Source organism: Protopterus annectens, chromosome 4.part0 (genome assembly GCF_019279795.1).
Source record: "Protopterus annectens isolate FY-2018-M chromosome 4.part0, PAN1.0, whole genome shotgun sequence".
Classification (NCBI taxonomy): domain Eukaryota; kingdom Metazoa; phylum Chordata; order Ceratodontiformes; family Protopteridae; genus Protopterus; species Protopterus annectens.
In genome coordinates this window covers 983,892,528-983,918,282 of record NC_056733.1, presented here as the reverse complement: position 1 = coordinate 983,918,282, position 25,755 = coordinate 983,892,528, and positions in this window count along the sequence as shown.

Sequence of the window (25,755 nt, the reverse complement as noted above, 5' to 3'; positions counted from 1 at the left end):
AAGGTCATACAACTAAGGCATGACACACTGAATGCACATTGAATGCATGTTAATTTAATAGTGACTGCAATCACAAAGAAATCCACAGGCGGTGTGAAAGACCTGAAAAACGGACTTACACAATTAAGAATTCTTTGCTACAAAAACATTACTTAATGCTTAGATTTAATAGATTTCAGTTTCTTAGTGAAAACAGGTGGATAAAGTATAATTTTCTATATAAAACAGATTAAATTCTGACTGACCTTTGAAAGCATGGTATAAAGAGTGGAAATATGTACAGACTATGGAGAGGTATGAATGCCATATTCATACAGTGTTTGCCCATGTGTTATACAGGATGTTTCTTGGGATTAAAAAATAAGCAACATAATTTAGTAGGCAAAAGAGAATGATGGGTGGTCATGTGAAGGACTGAGCTGATTCAGAAACATGTGGCATGAATGTGCTACGCTTCGAAATACTGCAGCCAGCACTCATATAGTTAGATGGACATGAGCAACACTATTACAATGAGGGTCATGGAGAATGTGATGGTCAGTAATATGACACAGTAATTCACAAATGTATGAAAATAACATGATAATATGTGACCACCAGAGAAGCGCAGCAGGTAGTCACATAGATAAGCAACATCACCTGTTGTACTGCTGAGTCACCTGACCACACCTAACATATCTCCCCTTCTGTGACACAGAAATAGTGGCCCAATACTCTATGGCTCTGGTGAAAATGTGCTTCTGTCATATGCAGGCTTGTGGGATATGGGGATTACCCATCTATATGAACACTATGATATGCATAGCTGTAGGGACCTTCCAGTGACCAGGAGGGGACATGTTGGATGTATCCCAGGCATTTCCTGATGTCATGCTACATATAATAGCTTTTAAAAATGCCACATAAATGGGCCAGGGACTTTCAGAGGTATTCCTGATGTCCATTCACTACACCAATCAGCTCTGCAGTGGGTGCAGTAGCATCTGCCTGTACATGTATAAGGGTCTTGCATAAATGCTGTCTGGTGGCCATGGATACACTTAGACGATGTGGTGTCTGGAACTCATGGCACTGCTAACCACTGGTATACTAACCTCTATTTCCTTCCTCATGCTCAAGAAAATTGCCATAAACCAAGGGGCTCTTTGATGCAGGGGAAGAGGAACATGCTGTGCTGATATGTCAGATAATTCCTGTCCTTCATTGGCATCCTGGGATTAAGAAATGGTTTGCACAGGTACAAGAGCAGTGTTCGAGGAAGAGGGAGAGGATACTCCTGTCACATTATCAGTGTCTAATGTTGCCTCCATGACCTCAGACTGCACCACGCTGTGGCAGCCATCACCACTTGGATAAGACAATTGCCCAACATCAGGTATGAAAATATTCACAGTGGAAGGCTCTGACATCAAAGCACCTGCAAAAACACATGAACACACTAGACTGCATTAATGCATTTTTCTCCAGTATCTACAGTCCAGTGTTGTAAAACAGAGTGACATACAAAATCTACAACCCACATACATTGTGCCGACAAATATTTTTGCTGAAGACCTGTAATAACAAAACGACTATACATATTGTGGGTATGGGACTGAGTCAGGCCGATTACACCACATGTTACACTGGTTAAGCAATAACCACCTGGAGTATTATCAAGAACCCAGATGCTCAGTGAAGTTCTGCATCATGGTCAAGTTCTGTACCAGGAATGACACCTGTCATACACCCCCAGAGATGCCAGAAATTCCACCATGTCAGTTAATGGTGACTCTTTCAGTGGACCCCCACCTGAGGTCCTTCATTCCACTGTCTGTCAGGTTTGTAGCATGCATAAGCAATCATGTTGGTGAACCTACTCCATACTTGGTTATATGGTTGATTATGGCCTTTGACTGCCTTCATCTGTTCAACAAGATACAACCAGTCACATTAGCAAAAGGTCTGATCTTATTAGTAAATAGTAATTAATTAATCATGTTTGCAGAAAGCCTGAAAGATGATGTTGTTCTTTGTGTGGGTGAAATTTTCCTTCATTTTCCTGTCCTCAGGGGTTTTCACCTGTAAATGTAAGTATATGCACATGTAAGCTGTTGGCATGTTATACTGGTCCCACTCTGATTTCAGTACCCGACAATAAAGTCCAGTGCTACCACCTACTGTGTTACATCACACCACAAAGAGACACATACTATGAGTACAGGTGGCTGCCATTTAGTGGCTGGAAGGATGACACAGTATATGTGTTCTGGACACATACGAAGCAGCAGCAACATTTATCTACAAAAAAGACTATGCCAAAATACAGGGATATTGAAACCATGTACTATGTTCTGTGCATCATAGGCCCACAACAGCATAGGTACAGCCTCCATTACAACTGCTGATATGTAACATTGTATTGCCCTCTGTGAAGAAAATGAAAACAGTGTCATCTGTGTTAGCATGTCTGGCAGGTGATTTGTGTATATTTTCAGATTAACATGTATTGTATGCCAGCATGTCTAATTGTAAAAATGTAAGAAAGTTTTTAAAAAATGTTGAGTATCTCCCTATTTATACAACATGTTTAAAGAATCTGTCAGTGTTTTGATACATTTCTAATTACACATGTTTATGAGGGAGATTCTAAAGTACAAGCTGTTTGCAGAGAATCAGTTGAACACCGGGTAATGTCATTAGAATGTTCCTGGTTGCTAGGTGATTATTTGAACAGCTGATTGGCAGGAAAAATAACTTTTTCAAACATATGACTGTTATTTTTAAAATAAGACATTTGAGACCATTAAGCTGAGCAGTTAGTCAAGTGCTGAGCAGTTAGCGAAGAGTTACAGTCAGTTATAGTGCTGTGTAGAAGATACTCAGAAACAGAACTCACCAAAACTGTAAGCCTGCCTTTGCCTCACTGTTATGTTTTAGATTATATCAGGGAGAGTATTCTCTAGTTAGATTAGGAAAGTTTAGTTATTTAGATACATTTTTTTCCTAAGCTGATGGACCTCTATCCTGCAGTTTAATTTTATATTTCTTGTGATCGAATTCTAGTGTTTATTGAAAGTTATTGGTTTACATCTTTGCAATAATTTTACTTATTATTAAATGTTTTTCATTGCTTTACATTGTGCTGGACAATCAGTGTGTTCTTTAGAGATTAGAGAGTGCTTATGCCTGCTTGATAGTCCCCAGGTCACCTCAACTGCCTGGCTGCTTCTGGTCATAGATATCATTTATTTTTATATTTAATTTTTAATAACTGATCATCCTTTGAAGGGTGTGTAGACCTGTCTGACTCTAGAGCTAGTGTTTGTCATTTGTACTGGGGAGGGGACACAGCTGGAAATCTGTGTCAGGCTTCCCATTAGTGTTTGAGTGTGTGTGAGATTTAAAGTTATTTTGAGTATGAGTGAGTCAGAGGTCTTAAATGAGAACACATTGATCTGAAGTGTTTGATAAGGGATTACATTGGGGTCGACAGAGGTATATAGTCTAGTCTCAGGAAATAGAGCATGTTCCTGTTGTGCTCTTAAGGGAAATTATGGAACTTTTTTCTTTTGTGCTCTGTGAGCTGGTGTTTTCCATGATGCTCTCACACTGGAGTCAGTAGTGTGGATTGAGACTCCTTAATTACTGACACAGGCTTTAAGTGGGGGAAGTCATATTTATTGTCGGCAGTCTGGAGAAATATTAGCCAGACGTCACATTAAATTGGTGGCAGATATGGTATTTTTAATTGGATTTCCTACTATCTCCCATCTTCATCCACCTAATTCTATCTGGTGATATCCACCCAAACCCCGTACCTAGCACCACTAATAATCTCATTCCGCTACAAAGTAACAATACCACTAACCTTAAAAGCCTAAAAATAATCACTCTCAATGCCCAAAGCCTAAGAAATAAAACTACTCTTTTCCATGCCTGGCTTCACCACAACCTTCCCGACATTGCAGCCATCTCTGAGACTTGGCTAAAACCTACCATCTCTGACTCAGAAATCCTACCCCCTGGCTTTCAAGCCCTTAGATCTGACCACCTAAACAGAAAAGGTGGAGGAGTAGCCTTGATATTCTCTAATCTACTCCCCATTATTCCATACCCAAACCCCATTCCCAGTTCTACAATGCAGGACTAGTAATAGGTTTACTACAAATGAATATTCACAAAAGTATCTGCTTCATATCCCTTTACATTCCCCCAGGTTACATACCCAAACCCCATTCCCCAGTTCTACAATGCAGAACTCGTAATAGGTTTACTACAAATGAATATTCACAAAAGTATCTGCTTCATATCCCTTTATATTCCCCCAGGTAACAATACTACCCCCCTTGAAGAAATCCTCGAATGGGCCTCAACTAACATTAACCTAGAAACCTACATTTTAGGAAATGTGAACATAGATTGGAACAAAATTAATAACCTAAACCCAGCCATATCTGTCAATCTATTCAACTTTACTCAATTAACTAACTCTATCACTAGACCCAACAAAATCAACCCTCCGGGATCCACACCAGACTGGAGCCTAGCTACCCACCCTAACAACATCTTAGACTCAGGCATCCTTCCTGACTCCTTTAGTGACCACCTACCTGCCTTCATCCACCGAGCTACTCAGTCTCCCCATCTCCAGTACCAATACCTGCATACACATAATATAACTAACTTCAACGCTCTCACTTTCTCCAATACCCTCAAACAAACTAACTGGAACAATCTAAAAACTCTTCCTCTTGACAGAGCCGTCGAATCCTTTAACTCTACTTTCCTAAATATACTTAATTCCCAAGCTCCACCGCAAACTATAAGAATCAAATCCAAATCTGCCCCATGGCTAACTAGAGAAACCAAAAAACTCATGCAACAGCGAGACAAATGCTGGAAACGTTCTCAGCACAATAAACATCCAGAGACCCTTATTCAATACAAGCAGCTCCGCAACCTCACTAAAAAACAAATATCCAAAGACAAACAATCCGACTATATGAAACTCCAAGCCAACCACTCCAAAAACCCTAAACTATTCTGGAAGTCCATTAATTCACTCTTCAACCCAGGCACTAAAAATAACCCTTGCCCTGACACTACCAAGTCTGATCCAGAAATTGCCACTCTTTTCAACTCCTTTATTAACTGTATAGCTGAACTAAATAAGACCTTTCAAATTAACCCATCCTCACAGCTCAGTCACTCTACCCCAGCCTCTAAACCCAACCCTCCCACCACCTTTGAACTTAAACCAGCCTCTAAACCCAACCCTCCCACCACCTTCGAACTTAAACCAGTCTCCACCTCATATATAAAAAAACTTCTCAGCAAACTGAAACCTTGCTCTAATGCTCCAGATAATATTTCATCCAATTTCTTACAAATTGCTGCAGATGGAATCACCCTCCCCATTAGTATCCTAATCAACAGATCCATAATGGAATCTTATGTCCCCAAGCTGTGGCATTCTGCCTTTATACATCCTCTCCACAAAGGCGGTAAAAACAATAATACCTCAAACTTTCGCCCCATAGCCATCCTCTCCCCAGTATCAAAAATCCTGGAAAAATGCATTCACATTCAGTTAATGCCCTTCCTTATCAATAACCAACTCATCTCCCATACCCAACATGGTTTCCGCCCTGGCCATAGCACTGTAACTGCTCTACTCTCATTCCTAGATACAGTCAGCCATGCCTGCGATACTGGCAAAATAGTTTCAACAGTTCTACTAGACCTCTCAAAGGCTTTCGGCACTGTCTCCCATACTCATCTCCTTAGCCACCTTGCTAACCTCAACCTCTCTCACAATACACTATCTTGGTTCTCTAGTTACCTATCCAATAGATCTCAAGCTGTAAAATGGAGGAAAGGTACCTCTAACTTCCTTCCAACCCCCACTGGTGTTCCCCAAGGTTCCATTCTGGCCCTATGCTATTCAACATCTTTATCAATGATTTTCACTCTGCCATCCCTAATACTAAAATTGTACAATACGCCGATGACTCCACTTTAATCTGTTGTGCCACCAACCTCCCAGAACTTCTATCATACACACAAACAACTTTCTCCACCACTGAGAAGTGGATGCTCCAAAACCACCTTTCTTTAAATACTAACAAATCCAAAATACTTCTCTTCCCCCCCTCAAAATCCTCCCCTCTCGACAAAAACTCATTCCAAATTAGAAACCATAGTAATTCAACTATAGAAATTGTTCCCTATGCCAAACTACTTGGGGTCACTATTGATGAAAACCTAAAATTTGACACCCATATTCAACTCAATATTAAGAAGACCCATCAAAAACTTGGCCTGCTATATAGAAACATTCACTATCTCTCTCCTTCTTCTAGACAAACACTCGCCACTACCTATCTTCTTCCCTCACTACTGTATGGCGCCCCTCTATTAAATAACTTATCTGCCTCCCTTTCCTCAAAAATGGAAAGTTGTTATAATAAAATTTCTAAATTCTCCATCAAAGCCAAACACACCTCCCATCATTGCTCTGCCCTCTATTCACTAAACTGGCTAGAACTCCCCAATCTTCTAGACTACCTACAACTTAACACTGCCCATAGGCTATTATTTAACCCCTCCAAATGTCCTGCACTATCCAACATCCTACAACTTTACACCCCTAACATGTCACTTAGATCTGCTCACCTAAATCTACTCAGTGTCCACACACCAAAGCGACCAGCCGGCCAACACCTCCTATCCTTTTCCTTAGCCAAAAAATGGAATTCTCTACCTCCATCTTTACGAATGACTGAAAACCCTAACAACTTCAAAACCCCACTCCATTCCCACTTATTCTCTAATAGGAAGTGCAACTGCACGTTCCCCACCTAGCCTTCTACTCTCAGCACTAATTGTATATCCATGCTACTCCTTCTTCCTACACTTTGTTCCATCATTCTACTTATTTCTTTCTGCTGCCTTTTGTATATATTGTAAATAGTCTGCACTCCCTTTTATCCCCCTCCCTACAATTTACACTTGGTCTTCCACTCTGCCCCAACAAAACTCAAATTCTATATAACCTTATTAACCATCCATGTTAATCTATGACCCATATGCTATGTTACCATTGTACCCCATACTGTCTCTGGTCTTCCACTCTGCCCTAACAAGACTCAAATTCTAAATATCCTTATTAACCAACCATGTTAATACATGACTCGTATGCTATGTAACCATTGTACCTCATACTGTCTCTGTATGACAATTTTACCTGTATTCATAAAACCTAATGTTTTCTGTTCTATCTTAATGTACCCATATGTTTGAATCTTAAATTTAATTTTACCTGTTTTTTAACTTTACTAAGTAATGTGGAGCTTTTCTCCCCGGGCCTCCACTGAAAACAGGCTCCTGAGCCCAGTGGACCTCCCCAGTTATCAAACTGAAATAAATAAATAAATAAAATTAATTTCAGTAGCCTGTAGGTAGTTGTCATTAAGGTGTGCACTCTTGACACCCACAAGGTAAACATTCAGAATTTCAATCCACCACAGTTGTATTTATATTTTAGTTAGATAGACAGGGATAGCAGGGAAGGATGTCAGCAGAAGATTTTACAAGCTGACAAAGATCCAGTGAGTTAAGGAGTGTGAAGCCAGAGGATTGGTGCATGCCAACCTGACCAAGGATGCAATGATTTCAGCCTTGGCTGCAGCCACAGCTCAGACCAGCTGTTTGGAGGATATCCAGTTTGGTGTTGGTGATGTGCAGCCTGCCGAGATGGGACAGTCCACATTTTTGCCAGAGGACCTGAGAATCCATCTGGAGTTAAGGAGACTGAAACTGGAGGCTGAAGAAAGGGAAAGAATGTGATGCCTGATGACTGAGGAAGGGGAGACGCAGTGCTGATATGAACTGAAAGCCAAATGACTGGAGACTGAAGAGAGACTGTGCTTGGAAGCCCAACAACTGGAAGCCCAATGACTGGAGGCCAGATATCTTGAATTCGAATCAGCAAAGAGACTGAAGCATTTAGAAGCCAAGTACAATGAGAGACAACACTGGCATGAAGTGGAGTTTCTTATCCTTCGAGAGGGTCATGCAGGTAATGGGGAAGGGAATAACTGGACCCCAGAAGCTGTAAAGGTCAGTAAATTTTTTCATCAGTACAAGGATGGGATGACTTTTATAGTTCCATTCATATTTCTGAGAGGGTATGCAGACAATATGATGTTGACCATAAGCTCTGGGTTTGGCTTCTGACTCTCTTACTTCATGGTATAGCTGTTCAGGCTGTAGCACAATTAAATGATGTAGATTGTTTGAATTATGACAAAATGAAATGTTACTTACTCATCGGTTTCAAACTTACACTTGAGGCATATAGAAAGAAGTTTCATAAAGATAGACACAAGGCAGATGAAAGTGTATGTGATTATATTGCTGACTTAAGTACTTACTTTCACAAATGGGTAAGTGGGTGTCAGGTCACCACTTCTGAGGGACTGGCAGACCTTTTGGTGAGGGAGCAAGCCCTCAATACCTTGCCTGATGACATGAGAGTCTGGTTAGCAGACCAAGAGTGTAACTCTGCAGAGGGATTGGGGGAGAAAAGGGGATCTCTACCTGGCAAGCTGAGCGGCACTGCATAAGAAAGGGATGCCCAGCACTGCACATGGACATAAGGGAACCCATGGGGCAGTCTAAACCACTCCAACAGAGTACACCAGTAATGGTGAAAACTACCAGTGCAAGTACAAGGTTAGGAATTAGATGTTTCAAGTGTAACCAGAGGGGACACATAGCAGCCAAATGTCCATTGAGGCAATGTGAGAAACAGAATGTGAGGGACTCAGTAAGTGTGAATGACAAACTGCCAGTGGTAAGTTGTTTTGAAACAACTGGGGTGCCAAATTATCACCAAAATGTATATCCTATCTTAGTAGATGGTAAACAGGTAACTGATATGAGGGACACATCTTCTGATATAACCATTGTGAGGCCTGCAGTGGTTAGAGAACAGCAGCACTTGCTTGGGCAGTCCACTTCAGTCAGACCGTTAGGAGGGACCCTGTTCCATATATGTTTGGCTAGTGTTCATCTTGACTGGGAGTGGAAGAGGAAGCAAACAAGTAGGCGTGTTTGAGGATATCCCTGCAGATGTCATGACAGGGAATGACTTTGATGATGCAGTACCTTGTGTACGTGTAGTGACATTGATGATACAGTACCTTGTGTACATGCAGTGACATTGATGATGCAGTACCTTGTGTACATGCAGTGACATTGATGATACAGTACCTTGTGTACATGCAGTGACATTGATGATACAGTACCTTGTGTACATGCAGTGACATTGATGATGCAGTACCTTGTGTACATGTAGTGACATTGATGATGCAGTACCTTGTGTACGTGTAGTGACATTGATGATGCAGTACCTTGTGTACATGCAGTGACATTGATGATGCAGTACCTTGTGTACATGTAGTGACATTGATGATGCAGTACCTTGTGTACGTGTAGTGACATTGATGATGCAGTACCTTGTGTACATGTAGTGACATTGATGATGCAGTACCTTGTGTACGTGTAGTGACATTGATGATGCAGTACCTTGTGTACGTGTAGTGACATTGATGATGCAGTACCTTGTGTACGTGTAGTGACATTGATGATACAGTACCTTGTGTACATGCAGTGACATTGATGATACAGTACCTTGTGTACATGCAGTGACATTGATGATACAGTACCTTGTGTACATGCAGTGACATTGATGATGCAGTACCTTGTGTACATGTAGTGACATTGATGATGCAGTACCTTGTGTACGTGTAGTGACATTGATGATGCAGTACCTTGTGTACGTGTAGTGACATTGATGATGCAGTACCTTGTGTACGTGTAGTGACATTGATGATACAGTACCTTGTGTACATGTAGTGACATTGATGATGCAGTACCTTGTGTACGTGTAGTGACATTGATGATGCAGTACCTTGTGTACGTGTAGTGACATTGATGATGCAGTACCTTGTGTACATGTAGTGACATTGATGATGCAGTACCTTGTGTACATGTAGTGACATTGATGATGCAGTACCTTGTGTACATGCAGTGACATTGATGATACAGTACCTTGTGTACATGTAGTGACATTGATGATGCAGTACCTTGTGTACGTGTAGTGACATTGATGATGCAGTGCCTTGTGTACATGTAGTGACATTGATGATGCAGTACCTTGTGTACGTGTAGTGACATTGATGATGCAGTACCTTGTGTACATGTAGTGACATTGATGATACAGTACCTTGTGTACGTGTAGTGACATTGATGATGCAGTACCTTGTGTACATGCAGTGACATTGATGATGCAGTACTTTGTGTACATGTAGTGACATTGATGATACAGTACCTTGTGTACGTGTAGTGACATTGATGATGCAGTACCTTGTGTACATGTAGTGACATTGATGATGCAGTACCTTGTGTACGTGTAGTGACATTGATGATGCAGTACCTTGTGTACATGCAGTGACATTGATGATGCAGTACCTTGTGTACATGTAGTGACATTGATGATACAGTACCTTGTGTACGTGTAGTGACATTGATGATGCAGTACCTTGTGTACATGTAGTGACATTGATGATGCAGTACCTTGTGTACATGTAGTGACATTGATGATGCAGTACCTTGTGTACATGCAGTGACATTGATGATGCAGTACCTTGTGTACGTGTAGTGACATTGATGATGCAGTACCTTGTGTACGTGTAGTGACATTGATGATGCAGTACCTTGTGTACGTGTAGTGACATTGATGATGCAGTACCTTGTGTACATGCAGTGACATTGATGATACAGTACCTTGTGTACATGCAGTGACTTTGATGGTGCAGTACCTTGTGTACATGCAGTGACACACAGTCAGGCTTGGAGAAAAGCATGTAGGTCCAGTAGTCTGGGAGAGAACCAGAAAAATCTCATAACTGCAGCTGGAACTAGTGTGGTAGCTATTTCAGAGAAGGTGCTATCTGGTAGGAGTAAGTCTGAATGTGAGCCACAGCTGCTTGATGGTACTGATGTTCTCTTGGACATAGCAACTGCAAGGGCAGAGGTGAGTGATAGTACTCAGAGTGACAGTGAGGCACAGCTGTCAGAAGTGACTAGGCTTCCTGCAGAAGGAAACCTGGGGAAGGTCATAAAGATCGAGTTGAGATAAGCTCAACTTATGGATCCTATGTCACAAAGCTTGTGGGAGATGGCTAAGGAGGCACCTGAGGATCAAGGAAGACAGGAGTTTGTATACTGGAACAAAGGTCTGTTGTATAGAGAGTGGACTCCTTGAGGTGGGTTAAGTTGTGAAGTAATACTGAAGTCGGTAGTGCCATAAGACATACTAAGAGATGTATTATGCAAAATTTCTATTGGCATGGGATTGCGAGGGATATGGTAGGATATTGTAGGACTTGTGAACAGTGCCAAAAAGTTGATACAGGGGACAAAGCTAAGGCTCTGCTAATGCTTTGCCTGTTATCAAAGAGACATTTCAGAGAGTGGCCCTGGATATTGTGATACCCCTGAGTACTCCAAGTTCTACATGAAAGAAATACATCTTGGTGGTAGTAGACTATCCTACCAGATATCCTGAGGCAGTAGCTCTGTCATCTATTAAGGCAGAGAAGGTGGTGAATGCTTTGCTAGAAGTCTTCAACAGAATAGATTTTCCATAGGAAATACTGAGTGACTGAGGAGCCAACTTCATGTCAGACCTGCTGACTTGTCTTTGGAAACATTGTGGGCTGAAACATCCAAGGACCACTACCTACCATCCACAGACCAATGGCCTTGTGGAGAGGTTAAACTCTCCATTGAAGACTATGATATGGGTATTTGCAAACCAATGTGTTAGGGAGACTTTGGATAGATTAAGTAGGGTAGAATTAACCATTAAACCCAGTAAGTGTCAAGTGGGTATGGCAGAGGTGACTTACTAAGGACACACTGTGGGAAGTGGTAAAATTAGGCCAGAACCTGTCAAGGTGGAAGCTATTCAACTGTGGCCAGTTTCTGTTAATAAGAAACAAGTGAGAGTATTTCTAGGGACAGCAGTGTACCATAGGAAATTTGTGTCCAATTACAGGACCATAGCTGCACCCCTAGCTGCACCCCTTACTTACCTAAGAAGAATAAACCAGACAAGGTATGGTGGACCACAGATTGTGAACAGTCATTCCAAAAACTTAAGTAGATTTTGGGAGGACCCCCTGTGTTAGCCAGCCCAGATTACAATAAAGAATTTATTGTACTAGTAGATCCTTCAAATGATGGGGTGGGGAGCTGTATTTACCCAAGTTTCTGCAGAAGGTGAAGAACACCCAGTGGTACATCTGATCTGTAGACTCCAACCTAGAGAAGAGTGTTATTTAGCCATGGAGAAAGAGTGTTTAGCCATAGTGTGGGCATTGCAAAAGCTGCAGCCCTATCTTTATGGGAAAAAAATTCACTGTACTCACAGATCATAACCCTTTAACATGACTTAATAGGATCAGTAAGCAAAATACCAAGTTACTGAGGTAAAGTCTAGGATTGCAAGCATAGGATATGACCATACAACATCACAGTGGGGTTAATAATACCAATGCAGATGGATTGTTCAGGTGAGGAGTGGGTTAATATTCCCAGGTAGAACAGTTTTTCTCAAGCATTGGTTTTCAAGGGTGACTTGAAAATCATACTTAAGTCATAAGAGGGATGGGGGGTGAAATGTGAAGAAAATGAAAACACTGTCATCTGTGTTAGCATGTCTGGCAGGTGATTTGTGCATATTCTCAGATTAACTTGTACTTTATGCCAGCATGTCTAATTGTAAAAATGTAAATACGTTTTTTTAAAAATGTTGAGTATCATCCTGTTGATACAAAATGTTTAAAATATCTGTCAGTGTTTTGATACATTTCTAATTCCACATGTTTGTGAGGGAGATTCTAAAGTACAAACTGTGGAGAATCAGCTGAACACTGTGTGATGTCATTAGAAAGTTTCTGGTTTCTATGTGATTATTTGAACAGCTGATTGACAGGAAAAATATTTTTTTCAAACAGCTGAACTTTATTTTTAAAATAAGACAGTTGAGGCTGTTAAGCTGAGCAGTTAGTCAAGTGCTGAACAGTCAGTTACAGTGCTGTGCAGGATACCCAGAAACAGGACTCACCAAAACTGTAAGCCTGCCTTTGCCTTGCTGTTATGTTTCAGATTAGATCAGGGACAGTATTCTCTAGTTAGATTAGGAAAGTTTAGTTATTTAGATAGACTTTGTCTAAGATGATGGACTATCCTATAGTTTAATTATATATTTCTGGTGACTGAATTCTAGCATTTATTGAAAGTTCTTGATTTACATTATTGTAATAATTTTGCTTATTATTAAATGTTTTTCGTTACTTTACATTGTGGCTGAACAGTCACTGTGTGTTCTTTAGAGATTAATACCTGTTTGATATTCCCCAGGTCACATCAAATGCTTGGCTGCTTCTGGTCATAGCTATCATTTATTTTGATATATAATTTTTAATAAGTGATCACCCTTTGAAGGGCATGTAGACCTGTCTGACTCTGGTGGCAGTGTTTACCATTTGTATTGGGGTGAGGTCATAGCTGGAAATCTGTGTCAGGCTTCCCATAAGTGTATGAGTGCACGAGATTTAAAGTTATTTTGAATGTGAGTGAGTCATAGGTCTTAAACTGGAGCACTTTACTCTGAAGTGTATGATAAGGGATTACATTTGGGGTGGACAGAGGTATATAGTCTAGTCCTAGGAAATAGAGCATGTTACTGTTGTGCTCTTAGGGGAAACTGTGGAACTTTACTCTTGTGTGCTCTGTGTTCTGGTGTTTTTCATGATGCTCCCACACTGGAGTCAGTTGTCTGGATTGAGGCTTCTTAATTTCTGACCCGGATTTTAAGTGGGGGGTATCACATTTATTGTTGGCAGTCCAGTGGTATATTAGCCAGACATCACACCCTGTTCCCTATCTGTCCCTATAAGTGTTGCCATCTTGAATGCCATCTTATGTCAGCCACTTTTCTCATGCCATACCCTGTCAATGAACTCCAATGTGTATTTGTTCCATGACCTTAGTCTACTAGTGCAAGCCCCTGGCCTTAGTGCATGTGCAGCATAATAGCAGGACACAGTCGAATGCAGGTTATCCAACAGCATGTTATTCACACCCCTAGTATGACTCATATATTGCTTGCTACATTTGAATGCTAGAAATACCCCCAACTCAAGTCCACAATAACATGCTCTGGATGCATTACAAAACAGTCTACTTATGCAATATAGACTTTATAATTAACCCCTCCCCACCAAAAAAAAAAAAAAAAACAAGCCCTGAAATATGGAATCAAAGTTTGTCTAAAACCCTCATGGAGCAATACCAGGCCTGCACAGCTAGGCATGGATTTAACTAGGCCACCACCCCTTCCCTGTGCCAGAGCCACTGAGTACCAAAGGAGATGAGTGGAAGAGGACACTAGGTCCAGCAATGAAAATGTCAGCCTAAAGAGGCCTGTGCATGAACAACTGTATTAACACTCCTGTAGGCACAGGTTAAAAGCCTCCCCAGACAATAACAGTGAAGGGATAATGCATGAAAAACCACATCACAAAAATTCAGCCAAGGAAAAGTATCAAACTGACAGCCCTCCTTAGAACCCTACTTCCCACCGTCCAATATTCTGCATTACTTAAAGGATAGTAATAACAGTTGTGTGCAACCATATAGTACACATAACAACATGTGGAAGTCAACATCGCGGCACTCACAGTCCTTTGCCTATATGCCCTACTTATTACAAAACACACATCAGAACTCTTGCTGTGGCACTTAAATTACAGTAGCAGCACATTTCATTGTATGTCAACATCTCCTGACTGTGTACATCTGCTGCAGTCAGCAGTCACGTGCTGTCAACCCAACTCCTATCCCCCAAAGAAACACCATGTAACTCAAAAGCACCGCATATCTACAGGTGATACAAAACAGTTTGCCCACATTTGCTGCACTATCCCAGGCTCACGTACCTCATGTTTAATGTTTTTAAAGTTCAAAGTTTGAATCTTAGTTAGAAAAGTTCATTCTAAAAGTCTGTTAACAGCAGAAAACTCCCTAGGAAGATGAGCACAGCAAAATCAGTGTTTGTATTTATCGGGTTTATATCACATAATCGAAAGCTGACAATATCGAAGCTCAAAACTTCAAACTGGCAACCTCGAAAATGGAAAACATCGAATGTGAAAAAAAACCCCACTAAACACCCAAAACAACACAAAAAATGCTCTATGCAAGGGGGGCAAGCCCCCCCTGCAGCACCCACACCCCATCTACTTAAATATACAAACTCCGAGATCGCACTACAGTGCAGTAAAGGAAAATCTTCCCTTCCCACACTCTATGGCATTCTCCACTTTACATTTCGATGTTTTCCATTTTCGAGGTTGCAAGTTCGAAATTTTGAGCTTTGAACTTGTTAGTTTTCGATTTTGTGATATACACCCATATTTATCTCATAATTTTGATTTTCATAGTGCATCTGTGCACCTGATCAAGGCTGCTCTACATGGCTTATTCCATACATTCCCCTTAGGACCTAAAAAGTTCTTTATGTCTGCATGGGTGGCTCACTAACCCCTGTAGGCATATGGATAAAAATATCTTCTCATTATCACTGTAGCTCGTACAGGTAGTAATAAGCAAAGGTGGTGGTGGTGTTTTCCATAGGTAAATGCCAAAGGCGGCGGTGTTTTCCACAGGTAAATGCCAAAGGTGGCGGTGTTTTCCACAAGTAAATGCCAAAGGTGGTGGTGTTTTCCATAGGTAAATGCCAAAGGTGGTGGTGTTTTCCATAGGTAAATGCCAAAGGTGGTGGTGTTTTCCATAGGTAAATGCCAAAGGTGGTGGTGTTTTCCACAGGTAAATGCCAAAGGTGGTGGTGTTTTGCACAGGTAAATGCCAAAGGTGGTGGTGTTTTCCATAGGTAAATGCTAGGCTCAGTCTGCAGACTGTTACAACCTAGACAATAACCAGAGGTCAAACTCAAACTTTGCACATTATATTTGTGAGGATAAAATCTTAATCATTATGCCGTTCCTCCCTCCTACCCACTCATGACATTATATTGTTTGCATCCTAACACCACTGTAGCACACCATGAATATACATCTTTATATGGTATCAGGACAACATGCCACACCAGTTCAGTGGATGATGCTTCATATCACACATCAGTAGCAGAAATATGCTTTAACATGAATGAGCTACTTTATTCATCTGGACTGAGACCTGTGGAGCTGTTTTGGCTTCAAAGCGCATTGTCGGTGGCAGGATTCTTAGGTGGTAGCCTAATGAGTCTAAAATATGTCTCTACTTTATGTACAGAAACCACCAGGTGTGCCTGCTTGGGAACTCCTAGTATAAGGTAGATGCCTGGCACAGCCAGTTTGCTGTGATGACTGCTGGAGCTGGCATTAGTCTCTCTGGCAAACAGTGATGGCACTCTTGGTGAACAGCAGTCTCCATCTAGACCATCTATTCCAGAGGGAAGAAGAGGTTTGAGAGCGTCCAAGACAGTCCAAGAGAGACTGAGCGAGTGTAAGATAGCCTGAGAGAGTGCTTCTGAGTTATACAGTAAGTATTCACGATAAGCCCATTTTAGTGTAGTTTACTGCAGTTACAAGTGCCATAGATGGACATATGTTCATGTGACTTGTCATTTTTTGTGCTGTTTTTCATCTCTTAAGCAGGCAGAAGTGAGCAGGTTCTTATTTTGGAGGCATGTGGAACACCTCTCCAAATGCATGTGTAAGTAAGTAACTGTTATAAAATAGCCAGATATATATAAATAATAGCAGCATACTACCTGAGGTAACTGTAACACCCACAGGTGACAGCACTACTTACCTTGGATGTATCTTCTCTCTCCCTACTGGAAAGAGAACTGAGCCACACATAAGATATTTTAGCGGCTTATATACCTTCATCATGCCCCTGAAGCATGTCTAATGTAGCACACTGCAACACACACACACACACACACACACACACACACACACACACACACACACACACACACACACACACACACACACTACTGAAGTGCCCCATTCCTGGGAGTCCTACCTACCATGAGCAATGGTCACATTTCCACATTTGCCATGCACATTCCTCAGGATGCCACTGCATGTGCCTCATATGCATGGTATACACATGGCATTCTGCCTTTATGACTACTCTATCTTGTTGCAAAGCCTGGCTTGTATCATGATACTTTCCCACTAAATGCTGACAACTGCCAGTAGTCTCGCCACATTGTCTGTGTTTAGTACACAGCATGATTAGCATAGTCTGCACTGTGGCCCCTGTCCTCAAACCCTTCCTTATCCATTTCTCTCATAATATATCCATACAGCCCTGCTCACACAAACTGTAGGGCTTCTGCTGTTCCCTGGCATGTTAACTGCATTACTTTTGGAAATGGGAAGATTGGTAGTATCCAAGATTAAATAAGTGAAGAAACTGGAAAAACACGCCAAACCTGGACCAGAAACAACGTGTTGAGTAACAGCTTTTGTTTGCAAAACAGTAGCTACTGCCAAAATCTTCTAATACCAGTGGTAAATGACAATGCAAACAAAAATCTTCCTTTAAAATTGTGAAGGAATGCCAGACCAAGTTGATCCACCGAAATCTTTTATTCACCAATGCGAAAACAAGAAGAACACTCCAATGTAAACCAAGCGCTTTCGCCTGGACAATTCCAGGCTTTTTCAAGATTGAAATGCAAGTGTGGCCATACTGTTTAAATACACAAGTTAATAGGCCAAATTAGCAATTAGGGTTTAATTGCAATCTACTTTTAAAGTGCTATAGTGCTGCAGTACTGTCATGAACATAACAAATAAAATCCTTTTCTCACAATGTGCGTCTTACTAACAGCAAATGTACTTTAGTATTCCTTATGCTGCTGAATACTATAAAGATTCATTCACTATTCTTAAATGAATATGTAATGCAAAACAATAATAATAATAGCTAGTAAATTTAAGCAGTGGTTAAAATTCTCTGTTAATCATAGAGTTAAAAACACATCATTAAAAATAGTTTCTTAAATAAAAATATAACTGTTATTTTAGTTATTTTATTGTTAGTCTGTACTGTGGCCCCTGTCCTCAAACCCTTCCTTATCCATTTCTCTCATAATATATCCATACAGCCCTGCTCACACAAACTGTAGGGCTTCTGCTGTTCCCTGGCATGTTAACTGCATTACTTTTGGAAATGGGAAGATTGGTAGTATCCAAGATTAAATAAGTGAAGAAACTGGAAAAACACGCCAAACCTGGACCAGAAACAACGTGTTGAGTAACAGCTTTTGTTTGCAAAACAGTAGCTACTGCCAAAATCTTCTAATACCAGTGGTAAATGACAATGCAAACAAAAATCTTCCTTTAAAATTGTGAAGGAATGCCAGACCAAGTTGATCCACCGAAATCTTTTATTCACCAATGCGAAAACAAGAAGAACACTCCAATGTAAACCAAGCGCTTTCGCCTGGACAATTCCAGGCTTTTTCAAGATTGAAATGCAAGTGTGGCCATACTGTTTAAATACACAAGTTAATAGGCCAAATTAGCAATTAGGGTTTAATTGTAATCTACTTTTAAAGTGCTATAGTGCTGCAGTACTGTCATGAACATAACAAATAAAATCCTTTTCTCACAATGTGCGTCTTACTAACAGCAAATGTACTTTAGTATTCCTTATGCTGCTGAATACTATAAAGATTCATTCACTATTCTTAAATGAATATGTAATGCAAAACAATAATAATAATAGCTAGTAAATTTAAGCAGTGGTTAAAATTCTCTGTTAATCATAGAGTTAAAAACACATCATTAAAAATAGTTTCTTAAATAAAAATATAACTGTTATTTTAGTTATTTTATTGTTAGTCTGCACTGTGGCCCCTGTCCTCAAACCCTTCCTTATCCATTTCTCTCATAATATATCCATACAGCCCTGCTCACACAAACTGTAGGGCTTCTGCTGTTCCCTGGCATGTTAACTGCATTACTTTTGGAAATGGGAAGATTGGTAGTATCCAAGATTAAAGTTATGTACCAATGCTGTCCAACAGGGACTTATTTCATGATATGTCTTATCACAATTTTGACCCATGGTATCACTGTATACCTAGCATATGTTTAATCCTTTTGTACTCATGTGTCCATAGTAGTTTGTCTGGCCCATCTAATTAGCAAAAGGTATCTTCACTAGATCCAAAGAAGTCTTAATTCTAATTATCAGATCAATTATTGAATATAATGTACCTTTTAGCATGTATTTATCTAAACATATCATACAACTTGAGAGGCCTCAGAGATTCACAAATAAAAATATCAGTGGCTTCAAAAATCTTAGTTATCAGGAGAGACTGGCAGGCCTTTATATGTACTCAGTCTCTTACCGACTCATCCTATGTCTAGCTTCTTCTGTCATGAAAGATCCAATCCTATTTGATCTCCTGTTAGTTCACAGAGCTAATGGTTCATCAAATACTTATTTAAAAGAACTAAACCTTCATCAACAGATAAATAAGACATAGTGTGATAGATTCATATCCCACCATATCCCTCACCTCTAGAGCAACTTCCATTACATGTCAAGCAGAGTAGCAGCCTTGCAACCTTCAAGGTCAGCCTAGATAATTGGCCCCTGTCCTCAAACCCTTCCAAACCCTTCCAAGTTCAAGTTCTCTTCTGTTCCATGTTTTAGTGCTCTACTTGAGGCTGGAGGGAAATTTTAAATAGGGTTTTTTGGCTCGGCTTGTAATGGTCTGCAGACTGAGTGCCTAGTACTTACCTATGAACCTGTGAATCTATGAGTCTTACTGCACATGCAGGATTCAATATGAGATCTCTGCTGTTAGCTACCATTGTAACACATTCTATCTCAGTAAATCATATAGACTCTTCCGTTATTGAATTAAGAACTTGTAAAACTAAAAAAGAAATTAAAAAAAATGATAAAATATCTTAGAAAAATGCATTAAAAGAAATGGAAAGACACATTTATTCAACTTTAGAGTCCTACAAAGGATTTAGTATGGAAACATTGACATAAAGTAATTATGCAATCAGAACTTATATATTTAAAATACCATCTTAAAGGTACAAAAGTAAAAGGCTATGGTATGAAGCATCTCTGCTTAAAATTCATACCTTTTTAACTGCATTCTTACCTAATGGTACATTCTCAAAGGGAATAGTGAATGCAATTTCTCTGTGATGACTCTAATATGCATATAAATAAATGCTGTTTTCTCCCTGAGAACTCCAATATGCATATAAATGTATAACTAATAATCTTATGTTTCATTTATTAAGCACTTATGATACAGAATCATATATAACATCATACATACATGAACAAGTTGACTTTTAAACAATACTATACTGTACTGTGTACGATGTAAAATAATTAATATACCTTAAAGTAATATATGCCATTGTACTACGTAGTTATGCAGTAAATTTCACATAATTTTGCATCTCACTATTGAACATTATGCAATGTACTTGCAAAATTTCAAAACTACTTGAAATTCTTACTATGTCTCTAAACAAGGAAAATGAAACACTTTTTCTAGGCAGACCTGCACAGGTGGTACTGGAAATAATTATTTTAAGGACCATATAATCACAGTGATTACTGCACGATATATGTTTCTCTTTCATCTAATATAGATTAAAGAGCTATTTTGGCAAATTGCCTTGCAATTTATGGAAATGTAACATTTTGTATGAATGGAAAAGAACACCCATGCTGCATGTTAATGAGACAGACAAAGTACCTTCACTCAAATTTGAAACTGGCTGAAACCTTATCATTAGCAAATTGAAATCAGTTCAAATATATTTACAATTATGATATAACAAGGTTCATTCTCACCTTTAGCCTACATTATTCTGCAAACAACTGCGACAGTGAAATTAATTAATATAATGAAGCGTGCCTTCTGTTTATTTTCATGAACATGCCCTGAGGTCAGCAATAGAGGGATCTAAACATCTTTAATTCACATGAAGGCTACATTTATTTAAAAAAAGATTCATTCTTTCAGTAATATTCACTTCTCAGCACAATTTTCGTCTTGAGGTTGCATAAAGAGAAAAAAAGATATATCTCCTAGCATCATCTAAGCAATCCACAGCACAATCTCTTTCCAAGACAAATTATAATGAATTAGGAAATGCCTTTCAAAACCAACAAAAGCATATTTTATTTTATCAATATTTGAGGTCATAACAGTAATATATTACAGCAGTGGTCAGCTTGACTCACCTTTTCTGCCCATCCCTGTAAAAAGTCAAAGCCATAGCTCTATCTTCATCCTAACCAATTTACAAATCCATTTCACAATATAAACTTGATATATTCTTTAACTCTATTAATTTTGCATCAGTAAATTTTGCTGGTAGTAGGATTGGTACATGCATACATATTTCTGTGAATAAATACTCTGGGCTTCCTCATTACCCTAATTTCCCAGCTCTTCAGCACCAGTGCAGATGCATATTTATAATATTACACCTTGTTCTGAAATCTCTTCCTTTTAGGAGCTGCTGTCTAGACTCGTATTTATATCACAGCCCATACTTATGCAACTGACATATTCTGAAATTATATTTACATACCCGTCTTCATTCCTTTCATCAGACTATAATAACAGAGTTATTTTAGCTATGTTTCTCTCATGATAAGCTCTTTGAAGCTAGCTTGAAAATGTTTCATTTGAGTACTCTGAACAGCATCTGTTTTGTCAACATTGTTCTGAAGATGTAATCTTATGAAAGAAACTCTCTTTTCATTTAGTGCAGAAGCCTGAAAGCTGTCATTTTATACTGCTAAATCTTCAATGAAATTTTATAGTGCAGATTTTCTTTTTATCAGGCATATGTGATGTCACTAGATATCTAAAACTAGAACATTATTCATTTGCAAGTGTCTAAATACCTGTTGTGAGTAAACACACCATGAGATTCAGTAGTAATAATGTAGAAGAGAAATCAAAATAAAATATTGATTGGTAGTGGCAATTATATTGGGATTTCATATGAAACCATGACCAATGTAGACAGATTTGATCATATTAAAATGGCTTCTTTAAAAATAATAATCAGAGCAGCCCCCAAAGCAGATGGAAGGTTTAGTTGCTGATATATTTTTTTGAAAAACAGAATTCTTTTAATTGAATAGGAAATATACTCTAGGAAATACTATCATACTGGTGTGTGTGTCTGTGTGTGTGTGTGTGTGTGTGTGTGTGTGTGTGTGTGTGTGTGTGTGTGTGTGTGCGCACACGCGCTGTGCGCTTGTTTGTATATATACTCATGCCCTTAAGACACACATACACACATGCCTGTAATATATATTTTTTCTTTGGTCAAAAATCCCAAATGCCGACATCTGTTTTGTAGACTCACTTTGGTCGACAAAGCAGACGATTGACAGGGTCTTGCGAGAAGGACAGTCTCCATGGTTGCGGAATATACTCCTTTGCCAATATATATGTATATACACACACACACACACACACACACACACACACACACATATATACACATATATATATATATATATATATATATATATATATATATATATATATATATATATATATATATAGTCTATATTATGTGGTCGAAGGAACTAAAAGTCAACTACCCTTTGATCGGTTGGCTATTGTATGAAATCTGCACTTTTCCCCACTGTAGTGAAAGCTGGGAGTTAGTCTATTTACTTAGGGGGGTGTGGGAGATGTGGAGGGTGAAATTCCCCACTTCATAGTGTTTGTTGTATTGTGTCATGCTTAGTTGGCCTACCGATTATTTTCCCTTGGAAAAAAAATCGGTGATGTGGCCATTCGCTCAAGTGCAGGTACAACACATATGTCGATAAAAGGGTAGTCGACTTTAATACCTTTGACTACATAATACAGACCCTATGTGTGCGTGTGTGTGTGTGTGTGTGTGTGTGTGTGTGTTTGTGTGTGTGTGTGTGTGTGTGTGTGCCCGTATATATATATATATATATATATATATATATATATATATATGTATATATATATATATATATATATATATATATATATATATATAAGGATTCCCTTCAGAAGATTAAAAGCTCGAAAGACTGAAAATCAAAATATCTAAAACTCAAGACATCAAAAATGGAATTTGCCCTTTCTCTAGTGTTGTGCAGTCTTGTAGTTGGTATATATAATTAGCACGGTGTATGTGGGGGGGGGGCATCCCTCCCATGTGAGAGGTGCAGGGGGGCTTGCCCCTACATTAAAAATATTTTCAGTATTTTGAGTTTTAGATATTTTGATTTTCAGTCTTTTGAACTTTTGATCTTCTGATGCCCCCCTACCAGAAAGAGAAAAGTGAAGGTAAGTGTTTTAGATTTTTTATTTGTAGTTTATGTTTTGTTTTAGTGGTAACGGTTTTGTTTAAGGTAAATGCTGGGAGGGTATGAGTGAGGGAAAATACGTAGTTTTATGTGAAGTGTTGTGTTTTTTCTTTTGTATGTTGTTTGTGTGTGTTGTGTGTATGTTTTATGGATGTGTGTCAGGGTTTTGAAGTGTTGGTATTGTGTGTGTTGGGTATGTGTGGTGTTAGTGTTATGCAATGTTGGTGTTGTTGGCTCACTGTTTTGTGTGTCAGTTATGTGGAATGTCAGGTAAGTGAAGTAGACCCATATATATATATATATATATATATATATATATATATATATATATATATATGTATATAAAACTTTAAGTTTGCATGTGGAGAGGACTTTCCTTGTGCTTGTGTAGTGCACTGTTGATGTTTGCATTGTCAGCTTCTGTGGGTGACATAGGCATTAATGTTCGGGTGTTTAGTTACATATAAATATACAAATATACATGCATGCATATATACATATATATATATATATATATATATATATATATATGTATATATATATATATATATATATATATATGTATATATATATATATATATATATATATACATATATATAAATATACAAATATACATACATACATATATATAAATATACAAATATGCGAACATATATATATATATATATATAAATATACAAATATACATGCATACATATATATAAATATACAAATATAGATACATGCATATATATACATACACAAATATACATACATGTATATATATATATTATATATATATATATATATATATATATATATATATATATATATATATACAAATACACATACATCTATATATATATATATATATATATATATATATATATATACACATATACAAATATAAATACACACATTTTATATATATATATATATATATATATATATATATATATATATATATACATATATACACAAATATAAAAATACACATGTTTAGATACATATAAATATACAAATATACATGCATATATATATATATATATATATATATATATATATATATATATATATATACAAATATACATACTTGCATATATATATATATATATATATATATATATATATATATATATATACAAATATACATGCATGCATATATATATATATATATATATATATATATATATATATCTATATATATATATAAATATACATACACACATATATATAAATATACAAATATACAAACATATATATATAAATATACAAATATACATGCATGCATATACATAAATATACAAATATACATACATGCATACATACATATATACATATACAAATATATATGCATGTATATATATAAATATACAAATATACATACATGTATATATAAATATATATATATATATATATATATATATATATATATATATATATATATATATATATGTATATACAAATATACATACACACATTATATATATATATATATATATATATATATATATATATATATATATATATACACAAAAATATACAAATACACATGCATGCATATACATATACATAAATATACAAATAAATGCACACTCAACACAAGATACCAAGAACCAAAGTGGAAACGGTTACTATAAAGGCTGTCTTCCGAGATCACCACACCTCCAATAACTCCACCAAATGCAGCAGGGCTCAAACAATTAACATTCCACCGATGATAGTGCGAAAAAACTTTTATTAACAAATACACATAAAGAATCGATAAAAAAACACTAAATTGCTGGATGTTATACAATAAAAAATAATCACACCCATGCTGCATGTTAATGAGACAGACAAAGTACCTTCACTCAAATTTGAAACTGGCTGAAACCTTATCATTAGCAAACTGAAATCAGTTCAAATAACTATATATAAATAAATAAATATATATATATATATGTATATAAACATAAACTATATATATAAAAAACATATATTCCTGTTTTGTAGTATACGTATATTTATTAATAAACAACGATACCATAGACACATATAAGCATGTACATTCAACAATTTGAATGTTGTGCACGTGTATACTCAGTAAAAATAAATATAAATATTAAATATTAAGCATATCTTGACATATATACGTGCTTACACGATGGAATAAATGAAATAAAATAAAATGAAATGATGTTAAAAATGGTGTGTAATAAAATGAATGGGGCTGGCTTGCTGCTTAGACATACTGGAAATCCTTCTGTTTGAAACAATACTTCATCATA